The 12,658-nt window shown below is 40.6% G+C and overlaps 1 non-coding gene across 1 annotated transcript; it reads right to left on the reverse strand.

Moving 5' to 3' along the window:
- Nucleotides 1-4,136: 4,136 nt before the first annotated feature.
- LOC129006960 (U6 spliceosomal RNA) lies at nt 4,137-4,241 on the reverse strand. Its single transcript, XR_008492148.1, has one exon. It is a non-coding gene; the product is annotated as a U6 spliceosomal RNA (small nuclear RNA).
- Nucleotides 4,242-12,658: the final 8,417 nt, after the last annotated feature.

A 12,658-nucleotide genomic window follows, 5' to 3' on the forward strand; every position in this document is an offset into this window, starting at 1 on the left:
CATCATTTGTGGTAGTATAAATTGGCATAATCAGCTGGTTGCTGTGGGTCACGCCTGTAATCCCAGCACTTTGGGAGGCTGAGGTGGGAGGATCACTTGAGTTCAGGAGTTTGAATCCATCCTGGACAACATGTCAAAACCCTGTCTCTATGAAAATACAAAAAATTACCTGGGAATGGTGGTGTGTGCCTGGAGTCTCAGCTACTTGGGGGGCTGAGGTGGGAGGATCACTTGTGCTTGGAAGGTTGAGGCTGCAGTGAGTTGAGATTGCACCACTGTGTTCCAGCCTGAGTGATAAAGTGAGACCCTGTCTCAAAACAAAACAAAACAAACCCATAAATTCAATTCTGGCTATATACAATAATGAATAAATTTTACAATGCTTAGTTTTTTTTTAAAGCAAGGCAACAGCAGCTGGGTGCTGTGGCTCAGGCCTGTAATCCCAGTACTTTGGGAGGCTGAGGCAGTTGGATCACCTGAGGTCAGGAGTTTGAGATCAGTCTGGCCAACATGGCGAAACCCCATCTCTACTAAAAATACAAAAATTAGTTGGGCATGGTAGCAGGTCCCTGTAATTCCAGCTACTTGGGAGGCTGAGGCAGGAGAATCACTGGAACCTGGGAGGTGGAAGTTGCAGTGAGCTGAGATTGCGCCATTGCACTCCAGCCCAGAAGACAAGAGCAAAACTCCATCTCAGAATAAATAAATAAATAAAAATTAAAACATTAAAAAAAAGCAAGACAACAAAGCATATATACAAATTACTTCATGGAAAATGGCAGAGCAGGATACTCAAATAATCAATCTCTCTAATGAAACAACCATTAAGCTGGGAACAACTGACAGAAGCTACTTTTTTGGAACTGTGGAATCTAACGAGAAATGTATAGAAACCAGAGGAATGCTTAATGAAGAAGGCAGCTGAATATATACAAATATATATGTGTACACACACACACACACACACACATCTTCTTTGTTTTCAATATGATTTAGGGTTAAATGCATGAAATAAATCTATGTCAAGGAACTCACAATGAAAAGGAGGGCAGATCTGCATAGAAGCAGAGTTTTGTTTGTTATTGAAGCTAAGTTGGTAACCATTCAAAGTAGATTATTATAAATGTAGGATATCAAGAGCAGTAGCCACTAAGAATGTAACTTAAAAAATATATAGAAAAGAAAATGAGGGCTGGGTGCAGTGGCTCACGCCTGTAATCCTAGCACTTTGGGAGGCTGAGGTGGGCAGATCACTTGAGGTCAGGAGTTCAAGACCTGCCTGGCCAATGTGGCAAAACCCCGTCTCTACTAAAAATATAAAAATTAGCTGGGCGTGGTGGCATGTGCCTGTAGTACCAGCTACTTGGAAGGCTGAGGAAGGAGAATTGTTTGAATTCGGGAGATGGAGATTGCAGTGAGCCGAGATCGTGCCTCTGCACTCCAGCCTGGGCGACAGATTGAGACGTTGTCTAGAAAAAAAAAAAAAAGAAAGAAAAAGAAAATGAGGAGGAATAAAATGGTACACTAGAAAAAAATCAAACTCTTAAGCTCACCTGAGCCTATTGAGAACTGGGTGTGGTATAATACTGACTCAAATGATGTCACACTGTGTGGTGATCAATACCTAGGAGAGTCTGATCAATTACATTCTGTAACCAATGTAAAAGTTCTTTCGAGGTAATATTAGCCACCAAGACTTGCTAATTAAAATTTTTGTGTGTGTATGGAGGCGGGGTCTTGCTATGTTGCCCAGGCTGGTCTCAACCTCCTAGACTCAAGTGATCTTCCTGCCTTGGCCTCTCAAAGCATTGAGATTACAGGCATGAGCCACTGAGACTGCCTCTAAGTTTATTTAAAAAAGAAAAAACAAAACCAAAACAGAAAGAGTATAGAACAAACAAGCTTCAGATCTTCTGAAAACCTGGGTGACCTGACTCCTAATTTATTGTTTGTTTCTTTATGCCTCAAGTTTCAAGGTGATTTTTTGCAAGCCCTAAAGAAAACACAATGCTCACAATGACCCTTTGTTTTTGGTTCATGTCACCTTCTTCCTTGTCCATCTTATGAATTTTTCTCCTATTTGGTTAATGTATGCTACATTTTTTTTTCCATAGGTGATTAATTAAATCATTCAAACAATGTTTATTTATCATTTGCTTTTGCCCTAGGTGTTTACATAGGAACCAGAGATTCCAAAGATATTAAAGTTTTTATTCTCAAGAATTGTATATATATATATATATTTTTTTTTTTTAGACAGAGTCTTGCTCTGTCACCAGGCTGGAGTGCAGTGGTGCAATCTCGGCTCACTACAACCTCCGCCTCCTGGGTTCAAACAATTCTCCTGCCTCAGCCTCCCAAGTAGCTGGGACTACAGGCGTGCACCACCACACCCAGCTAATTTTTGTATTTTTAGTAGAGATGGAGTTTCACCATGTTGGCCAGAATGGTCTCGATCTCTTGACCTTGTGATCTGCCTGCCTCGGCCTCCCAAAGTGCTGAGATTACAGGTGTGAGCCACCGCACCCAGCCAAGTATAGTTATAATTTTGGCATCAATGCTTATTTTGAGGGAGGAGGAAAAACATCTGAAGGCATTACTTGTCCTAAAGTACCTGCCTTATAATTTCCCTTCTGTTTTTCCATCTTGAGAGTTATGCCTTTGATTTAGACAATAAAAGCAAGGGCATTGTCTCTAGAAGTTTACTTTTGAATGTAGCCTATGGATCAGGAGAGGAGAAAAAGGATAAAAGTAGAAATTAGAATAGAAATTGAGTTGTCTCTTGCTTTCCCCTATTAGAGCATTTGAGAGGGCCTATTACTTTTTCTTGAGAAAATGAGGCAAGCTGTGGTCGTTTTTAAGCGGGCAAAGAGTAGAAGGAAAAATGGCAGGCAGTATAGCTGCAAGAGCTGCCTATGAATGACAGATGTGATTTAAGAATCTGATTTATGAACTTAGTTCAAGAGTGTCCCACTTAAAGTAACTCAGCGAATGAAGCTCAGGAACCACTGAAATTTGGAAGTTTAGCAAGGGAGAAGGCAGGAAAGGGAGAGGAGGGATAGGAACAAAAAAAGCAGGAAAAAAAGAAAGGGAGAAAAATTGTCCAGGCACGGTGGGTGACGCCTGTAATCTCAGTACTTTGGGAGGCCAAGGCAGGCGGGTCAATTAAGGTCAGGAGTTCATGACCAGCCTGGGCAATATGGTGAAACCCCGTCTCTACCAAAAATACAAAAATTAGCCTGACATGGTGGTGGGCACCTGTAATCCCAGCTACCCGGGAGGCTGAGGCAAGGGAATCACTTGAACCCAGGAGGCAGAGGTTGCAGTGAGCCGAGATTGTGCCACTGCACTCCAGCCTCGGTGCCAGAGCCAGACTCCATCTCAAAAAAAAAAAAAAAAAAAAAAGAAAGGGAGAAAAATAAGAGTATAGCTTCGAGCTGTCTATTTTAGCACACATTTTTCTCACTTGAAGAAACATGGAGTTGAACTTGCTGTAGTTACTGCAAACTCGCTACCAGGTGAAGGTTCTGACTGGGTCTTTTCCAGGGCATGGAAATAGCACAAGGGGATAATTTCAATGAATCTGATTACTACAAATTAATGTTTTGGTTTCTTGATGATTGAAGTCTGGTGAAGAATAGGGGCTTTCCATTTGGGTGGGATCATTTGAATTACAGATTGATATGTTGAGTAGATTTATTTTTAGTTTTCATTGTAGAGAGACACAGCATAGCAACATGAATGCCATGTAGACCTCCAGGAACACAACTGGAATTGAACAAATTGGTGTTATTCACTGCGATGAGAGAGAACACGCACAATTGGAAACTGTGGAGTGTCTCTGTAGGAGAGTGTCAAAAAGGACTTACAGGATTTAAGCTGTGTGTGGTGATTCGGGAAAGGATTCAAGGAAGCGGGACTTTGGTCTGAATTGGATGCTGTCAGGAAGTGGAATTAATTCTATAATTGGGCATCTTATCTAGAAAGTAAGAGGAAGGAAGCCAGGTTAGAGCTTTAATTGCCAAATCAGCAGTCACTTGTATTAGCTAGGATGGGTGGGGAGTTGGTATTTTGTGGCTTGGACAATGTTCGTATTTTGTCTGTGTTCACACATGATATGGAATAATATTATTTTTTTTTAAATGGAATGTTTCATGAATTTGTGTCATCCTTGCACAGAAGCCATGCTAACCTTCTCTGTATCATTCCAATTTTATTATATGTATTGCTGAAGCGAGCACGGAGTGATCTTATTTTTGTCAGGAACTCTCATGGTCACAAAGTGGCCTTGTCTGATGCTGAGGTTTTGTGCAGTTGTTTATCTTCAACTGGACAACATCAAGACCTAATTGTGAAGACCAGAACAGCTTTTAACAATGCCATTGTGCATTGCTAATTGTACCAGGACAGCTCCTGGTTGCCAGTACTGGTTTTCTCTTTCTCAGCCAGCTATAGCTATAAGGAGAGCCCTCAAAATGAGGGCATATGTTAGGACTAGATTTTGTCACATTAAGCAAACCAACATCCCAAAATAACAGTGGCTCAAACAATAAAGATGTTTCTCTCTCTTTCATACAGAAAATAATTCTGGAAGTAGGTCTGCCATTGCTGGGCAGGGACCCAGACTCCTGCTAGCTCAGTGCTCTGTCTTCCTTAGCTTGTTGTTCCTTGGACTTAAGGTCCAAGATGGCTGCTCAGGTTCCAGCCATCACACTAAAATTGCATCTTGACTGAAAGAGGAAAGGAAGAAGAAGGTGCCCTGGCTCACTTTTTGGAGACTTCCTGAAGGTACCTTTCAACATATCTGTTTGTATTTCATTTGCCAGCACTCGATCACAGAACAAAGATGTTTGTGAAATGCTTGAATAACTGGGGTTCTGTTATTAAAAGAAAGGTAATAATTGCTCTTGAGGGGCTACAACCATCTGGAGTTGGGATAATACAACTGCCACACTGAATTCTATGAAAGGCAATTCTATTGGCTATTGTTGTATACAAATATCCCTCTCTTTGGTGAAACAGCAGGCAGCTAATTATGTTAAGGGATGCCTTCTTTTTGGTCTCTTTCTTTTGTAACAATCTCAAGAGTTCAAGTTTCCAAAGTGAACTCACTTTTTCAGTCGTTTGGAGCTTTGTAGCTTGATTGAAAAGAATGCTGTGATTCAGCTGGCCACGTTGCTAGGCTGCCTGACAATTTACCTCTAGCAGTGGGGAGGAAACAGTTGTGTTGCTGGAAATATTTAACTTAAAAATGGATAAAAATCATTCTTCAAGTTTATTTGTTTAATAGCTAAATTATTTTGCTTAGAAGAGCTAAAACATTTCTGTGCGTTCCTCTTTCTGTTTTTTTTTTTAAAGGAGGTAATAAATAAGGTGAATAAAATTGTAAACAAAGAGTTCATGTTGTCCCTATAACTACGTGCAGACATCTGGGCTGGAAATGTGAGAAAATTATAAAGAATTTGAAAAGGTTCAAAGGCTCAGGTTATTAAAGTTTTAATAATCTTCTTTTCTGCAGCGCTAACCCCTGCTATTCTTTCAATGCAGTAGAAAAACAAAATATGGACAAAATTGTAGTTAATTAGAACTGAATCTTTGTTGGAAAACCTATAGCAATCACTTGGGATTTTTACAGAGGCTGAGAGTTGGGAGCCACTAGTCTGAAAAGATACAACATAATTTTCACTTAAGGAGTTTGGAGGATATTTGTTAGATTTTAACAAAATAGGATATATTTTTTCTTTTTAAAAAACCTGTCAATTAATTCATATAGTTGATTGCAAAACGCTATTTTGCAAGAATTGCCTATGAAAATAACCTCACTTAGCATTTTGACATTTTCCCATTGCTCAATCAGAGCAAAACGAAATATTTATATGAACAAAATGCCTATAGTGATGATGATGGACAAATGACACGTCTTTAATCAATTGCCAAATTTTTTGATTAAAGGAACAGCATTCCCTTATACCTGAAATAAGGTGAAAAATGATAAAAGTGATTTTTCTTCAGAGTAAAATACAATTTATTTTTGCCACAGACTTGTAATGCCAGTGTTGCAATTTTTCTTTTTGAAATTGGTTTTTCTTTTAAAGGCATCTTAAAAGTATATACCATACCAACACAAAATACAGTATGCATTTTAGTATATGTTGGAGAAGACCATACTTAATGTATGAAATTTTTGTGATCGTGATGGACATATGTATGAAGATATGCATGCGTGAAGTCATATTTGTATATTTGAAATATGCAGACACAAAGAATACTTTAAATTGTGTTGTATTGAGGATGGTGAAAGAATTTTACTCAGTAAGCTGCAGCCATGAGCACTGAAATATGGTTTCAGAGAGAAGATGTTTGGAATTGTTCTAATAGGCTAAGTGATTCCAAATGCAAGTCCATATTGCAGACTCCTAGGCTCTTTGTGAGACTAATTGACTTTGCTGTAGAGTTTTGGCAAAGCTCTTATTATTTTTACTACATTTTCCTTTTTAATAATGTAAAATTGAACTGACTTCTAAAATTCAAGTTCCCCTTTATGAGTTTGTTAGCCCTTCCTTCACCAAATTAATGACCAACTGGGCAAGCCAGCCAAAAATGTTTTACCACTCTGGGCATTTGTTAATTGGTTGTTCGTTGGACTATATATGAGGGAAAATTATTGCTACTATAAACCAAAGAGTGTAAAGGAAAAGTAGTGATATAAATATGGAACTGAATTGGGCAGGGAAAGCTAGTGATGTAAAAGTTCTGTTTTTCTGTTAGATGGTTCCCTTAGGAAGACTGCAAATACCAAAGATAAAATGCAGCAGACCAAATCATAATGTAGAAGTTCGTTTGGTGACTCTTGGCCAAGAAGATTCATTGTTTTGATTTGCTTTTAAAGCCCTTATGATAAGTGTCCTTTTTTTTTTTTTTTTTTTTTTTTTTAAATGTGGGCTCACTGAACAAGTCATAAGTAGTAAAATCTAGTTCACCTTGAAAGTTGCTGTAAAAGCAGTTTGATCCTCTGGACTGGGAGAGTGATTAGGAAGAAATAAAAATTCCAAGACTGGAATTTCTGACCCTTCAAGAATGTGAGGTGTACATTAATTCCACTTCTCTGGGTCTGACATTCCTTGGAAATTTCCTTTGGATTATCGTGGGGAAAAAACCACAGAGACAGAGACAGAACCCCCAGCTTACTCTCTCTTTGCCCACCTTGGTCCCCATGCAGTGTTCTCTACTAATTCTCTTTATAAATGCCAATCAGACACTGTTTTAACTCATGTTTTAAGCTAGGGAAGAAATCCAGGGGTCTGGCTCATGTTGCAAAGGTTTCCAACAGTATCAGGTAATTCACTATTAGCTGGGCTCCATTCAGAATGGTAACCGAGACCCGAAAGGCTGCACGACTCATTACCAATTACCAATTCCCAGGGCCATCCGGTTCCCTGGCAGAAAAGCTTCCGATGAATTTGCGTTGCAAATTGAAAACATACTGTCAATAGCAACAAGTCCAAAAGATGTTTACCTTAATTTTTCCAAGGCAGGCTTTTATATGTGGATGTTTTTGTTTAAGGACCAGCATTCTCGATTTCCTGCTGTTTCTAGGGTTGGTGCTGTTGTTACAAAAGGGTTGTCACAATCTCATGATGGACAGGAGAAATGAAGTGGCTATGTGAAGACTCGCTGGCATTCTCGTTTATGTTCTGCCTGTGCCTTTCCAGTGGAGCCTGAGACATAACTTTGCATGGGGCACGGGTTGGCAAATGTCACAGCTGACACACAGCCATTCAATTTTCCTAAGGGTTTAGGCACCTGGGACATGATCCTGTTGAGGGGCTACCTTTGCAGATAAGTAAAGTGAGGTCCAGATTGATATGTCACTTTTCCAAGGAAACCCCTATAGTTAGCATCACGGTTGAGTCTCGAAGTTTGTATTTTCTTGGAAGCCCCATGCTTTTCCATAGGTTATGTGCTCAGGTTAAATACTTGATGTGTATAAAATAAAGTATTATAAATTAATTTATATGGCTGGGTGCCGTGGCTCACACCAGTAATCCCAGCACTTTGGGAGGCCAAGGCGTGTGGATCATTTGAGGTCAGGGGCTTGAGACCAGCCTGGCCAACATGGAGAAACCCTGTCTCTACTAAAAAATACAAAAATTAGTTGGTGTGTTGGTGCATCCCTGTAGTCTCAGCTACTCAGGAGGCTGAGGCACGAGAATCATTTGAACTCAGGAGGCAGAGGTTGCAGTGAGCTGAGATCGCACCACTGCACTCCAGCCTGAGTGACAAAGCAAGATTCTGTCTCAAAAGAAGGAAAAAAAAGAAAATAATTTATAAGTTTCTCTTGAATCTGAGAGCATCGGGATATAGGGCTTCGAAGGCAAAATATTTAACCCTTTGAACCTTGTTTGCCAAGTGATACCACCTGCTTCTGAAAGTCTTTACTTTTGGAACCTGGGAAACATGATGAAACCTTATCTCTAGAAAAAAATCCAAATTAGCTGGACATGGTGGTGCATGCCTGTGGTCCCAGCTACTTGGGAGGCTGAGGCTGGAGGGTCCTTTGAGCCGGGGAGGTTGAGGCTGCAGTGAGCTGTGACGGTGCCACTGCCTTCCAGCCTGGGTGATGGAGCAGCATCCTATCAATCAATCAATAAATAACAGTATTGAGTAGTTGGGAGTAGCCTATGAGTTGGCCAGTGTGGAGGCATGTTTTAATCTTAGATTAACGTCCTGATGCTTCTGTTCCACGGGAGGTCTATTCAGGGCCAGCAGGAGTTGGCCTGTAGAAACGTGGAAAACAGAGGCAGTCGGAGCAAAACCCTGGGGAATGCATATTGGGAAGCCTCTATTTTTTTAATGCCTTGTTTTAAATTCTGAGTCTCCCTCTTCACCCATAAATTAGAGTTGAATGTATTTACTTAGATTACATGTCATCAAATCACAAGTCCCGCCCAGAGACCAGACAAGTATTTGGAGCAAGTCTGAAAAAGAAAGTTAACCCATTGTAAACTTTGGGTGAAAAAAACACCCATGTTTCTATGGCTGCCAAGAAGAAGGGAGCTTGGTTTTGGCCAGGGCAGAAAGTAGGATTCCCACTCATGGTAGGCTGGCTTCACAGAGGGCTTTCCAGATCCATAAACCAAGGGAGTTTTTCTAAATAGGTCGCTCAGCCGGGTACATATGTGATGAAACTCAACACACAGAGTATCCAGTGAAGTCTGCAAGAAATAAGCAACACGGAGAATGTTCCCAAGACACAGGAAATGAAAACGGTTGTTCAGAAGCCCAGACTTGACTAGAGGCGGACTCCCAGAGGTAATGGAATGAGAGTGGAGATGGGACTTCAGGGCATAAAGTGGGAGGGCTAGAGCTGTGGGCTTCTCTTGTTGCATCAGAGGGGGATGCTCTCATCATCTTTTCTACCCTGCCTTCAGCCTCCCTAAAGAGCTCCATGTGATCATGACTTTACAGAACAAAGAACACATGGCTATAGCTGTTTCACATTCATTTTGTGACTCTAGTAAGTTGCTCAAAACTTTTAGAAACTTGCTTTTCTGCCTGTGTATGGGAAGCAGTAAAATCCTCCTAATCACCAGGCAAGTATGTTTCAAAAGGATTTCCCATAACAGGTAATTGAGAGGCAGTGAGAGAAGATCTTGGATATTGGACTTGTCTTAGTCCATTCCGGCTGCTATAACAAATGACCGTGGACTCATGGCTTACACACAACAGAAATTTATTTCTTATAGTTCTGGTGGCTGGGAATCCCAGATCACAGCACTCAGATATGTGGTGTCTGGTGATGGGCTGCTTCCTGGTTCATGGATGTTCATCTCCTTGCTGTGTCCTCACATAGTGGAAGGGGTGAAGAGCTTCTCTGGGGTCCCTTTTATAAGGGTGCAAATCCCATTTATGATGGCTCCACCCTCATGACCCAATGACCTCCAAAGACCCCACATCCAAATAGCATCACATTGGGGGTTCGGTTCTAACATATGAGTTTTGGGGGGACACATTCACTCTATTGCAGGAGTCAAACAGATTTGGGACTATCACAAAGAAAACATCCTATTTGCTGCTATTATTGGCACTTCATTTTCTGGATTAAAAAAATTCAAAGTTTTTTTTTTTTTTTTTTTTTTTTTTGAGACAGAGTCTTGCTCTGTCATCCAGGCTGGAGTGTAGTGGCATAATCTCAGCTCACTGCAACCTCTGGCTCCCGGGTTCAAGTGATTCTCCTGCCTCAGCCTCCCGAGTAGCTGGAACTATAGGCGTGTGGCACCACACCTGGCTAATTTTTTGTATTTTTAGTAGAGACAGGATTTCACCATGTTAGCCAGGATGGTCTCAATCTGCTGAACCTCATGATCTGCCCACCTCAGCCTCCCAAAGTGCTGGGATTAGAGGTGTGAGCCACCGTGCCTGGCCAAAAATTCAAAGTTTTTGCTAGGAAAAAAAGAATCAAAATGGGACAGAAATATACCCAAGAGATGAGAAAAAGACCAGAAAGCAAGACCTTAGGGCTAACTTACAGTCATCAAAGAATTGATTTCTATTCTTCTTGTACGAAAGTGACCCAAGATATTTTTTACTGAAGGTAACAAAATTGCATGAGTAGGAAGTGTGCTGACTTCTAGGTAATGTCTATTCTCTAGCTAGTTTGCACATCGTAAAATTTGACCTGGGCTGCTTGATGAAGTGTGGCTCTTGGGAAAGAGAGGTTCACTGGTTCTACCCTCAAGAGGATATTTGTCATCTAGAGCAAGCACTAGAGGAAAGTATGTCACCTTAGAGAGCTTGAGTCTAGGTTTGACTTCTATTTCACCCAATCAACTACAAAACATCAGTATTAGGTGGCTCAGAACTTATCATGATTGGAAAGCTTGAAAAGTTTTTTCCTGTTGGAAACGGATAGGTTTGAAAGTCAGGATGTCGGCATTGGCTAGAGTTGAGCTCAGGGTTTCTAGAATGCTGTATTTTAGCTTTCATCAGCCTGCCTTGAGTCAGGGCCATGGGCCTTGGGAATGTATTGCTGGAGTGCTACTTGGATCCTGTCGAAAGAAGTTAGAAGGAGTGAGTGTCAGATGCCAGGATAAGTCATTTAGGATAGTGACCTTCTCAGAAGGGCCAATAGGAAGTAGAAAGTGGAAAGGAGAGTCATGTCAAGGATGCTTTGAACAAAGGAATGAGAGAAAGCGTAAATCATAAGGCTGTACAGCAACTTCCACTTTGTCCTGGCTTTGCTGTTCTTGTGGATATACGTGGCATAAATCAAGCAGCTAACTTACATTCAGTAATTCTCTGAAGGTACCTAGTGGTGAATCTCTCAAGACTTATACTCAGCGGTTCATTTCCTACCAACCTAAGTGTTTTATTATTAAGTTTATGGAAACGAGATATAAGACACTCCGGAGTCTACAGTTTTTGAGAATAGTTATACTGGTAGTTACCATCTAATGTGGTCTTTGGAAGGTTCTGCATCAAAGCCCAGGGTATCCTGGGGTTGTTCTAGCTCTCTGCAAGGCAAAGCTTGGAGACTTGTATTTTAAGTAGCTCTTCATTTTTACTGAGCCACAAGGGCAGTGGCTAACAGGGACTTTATTGAATATTTATATCTAGCTTCTTCTAAACAGCATTGAAACTGGGAGTAACATGCCATAAAAGGGGTCACCTTGAGGCCTACTCTGATTTTTGAGAACATGGAATTGGTGATCTACGGAGGTGAGAAAGCGGACACCAAAACAAACAAGACTCCAGGCTCCTTCCTCATGCCTTGGTTGTGTCTATTGTGGAGCCGCTGGCATCTTTTATTTTGGGGACAAAGGACAGCTCTGTTTAATCCTCCTGTTCCATTGCCAAACTCCAAAGGGGATAATTACATTCTGACTTCTAAAATTCCCTTTGCAATTTTATGTGGATGAAGTACTTGTAACAGACTGGGATGCCCTGTGTGCTGGAAGACAGCTGCCCTGTTTCATTTCCAGGGGTAGTACTTCGGGCAGAGCTAGCGTTGGTACTGCACAGTTTGACTTGGTCCCAACATAGAAACCGGACTAGCGTCTCTTGCTGTAAAACGCATTGAACAGGGCATCAAACACCACCTCACTGGAGAATTAAGCTGTGCTTGACTGTCCTCTGTACATAGCTGGTCTAACTGGAGTGTCTAAAACATCCAGTCATTTAGCTAATCCTGTTTTTTTTTTTTTTTTCCAGAAAGAACTAATTTAGAGCACTTTTTTGATAGGTAAATGTAGTACAAAATAATGGTTTTGTGTTCAGGTGAAACACTGAGTTCAGACAAAATGTCTTGACCCCACTAAAATTATTAAAACTAATTGGAATTCTACATGCCAGTCCCAAAATAAGACAGTTTGATTCCCTGACATATAATTATTCTTTTCTAAATAGCACTGATAGCAACATCATTGTAAACGGGATAAAAAATTCTTATGTTTGTTTAAATTCCTGGAACTGATCTTTATAATATAAGGAAAATGAACCAAGCTTCCTAAAATGAAATCCATGTGAAAATGTAATTGTTATATTACTCTTCTGAATTTTTGGAGACATAGATACAAAAATTATTGTTTCAGTTCCCCAAGGGAACTAGTAAAACCTGGACAAGCTGTTGGTTTTTATATTGGTACTGCAAGCTGTTCCC

The sequence above is a fragment of the Pongo pygmaeus genome, chromosome 8, assembly GCF_028885625.2.
Source record: "Pongo pygmaeus isolate AG05252 chromosome 8, NHGRI_mPonPyg2-v2.0_pri, whole genome shotgun sequence".
NCBI classification, from domain to species: Eukaryota; Metazoa; Chordata; class Mammalia; order Primates; family Hominidae; genus Pongo; species Pongo pygmaeus.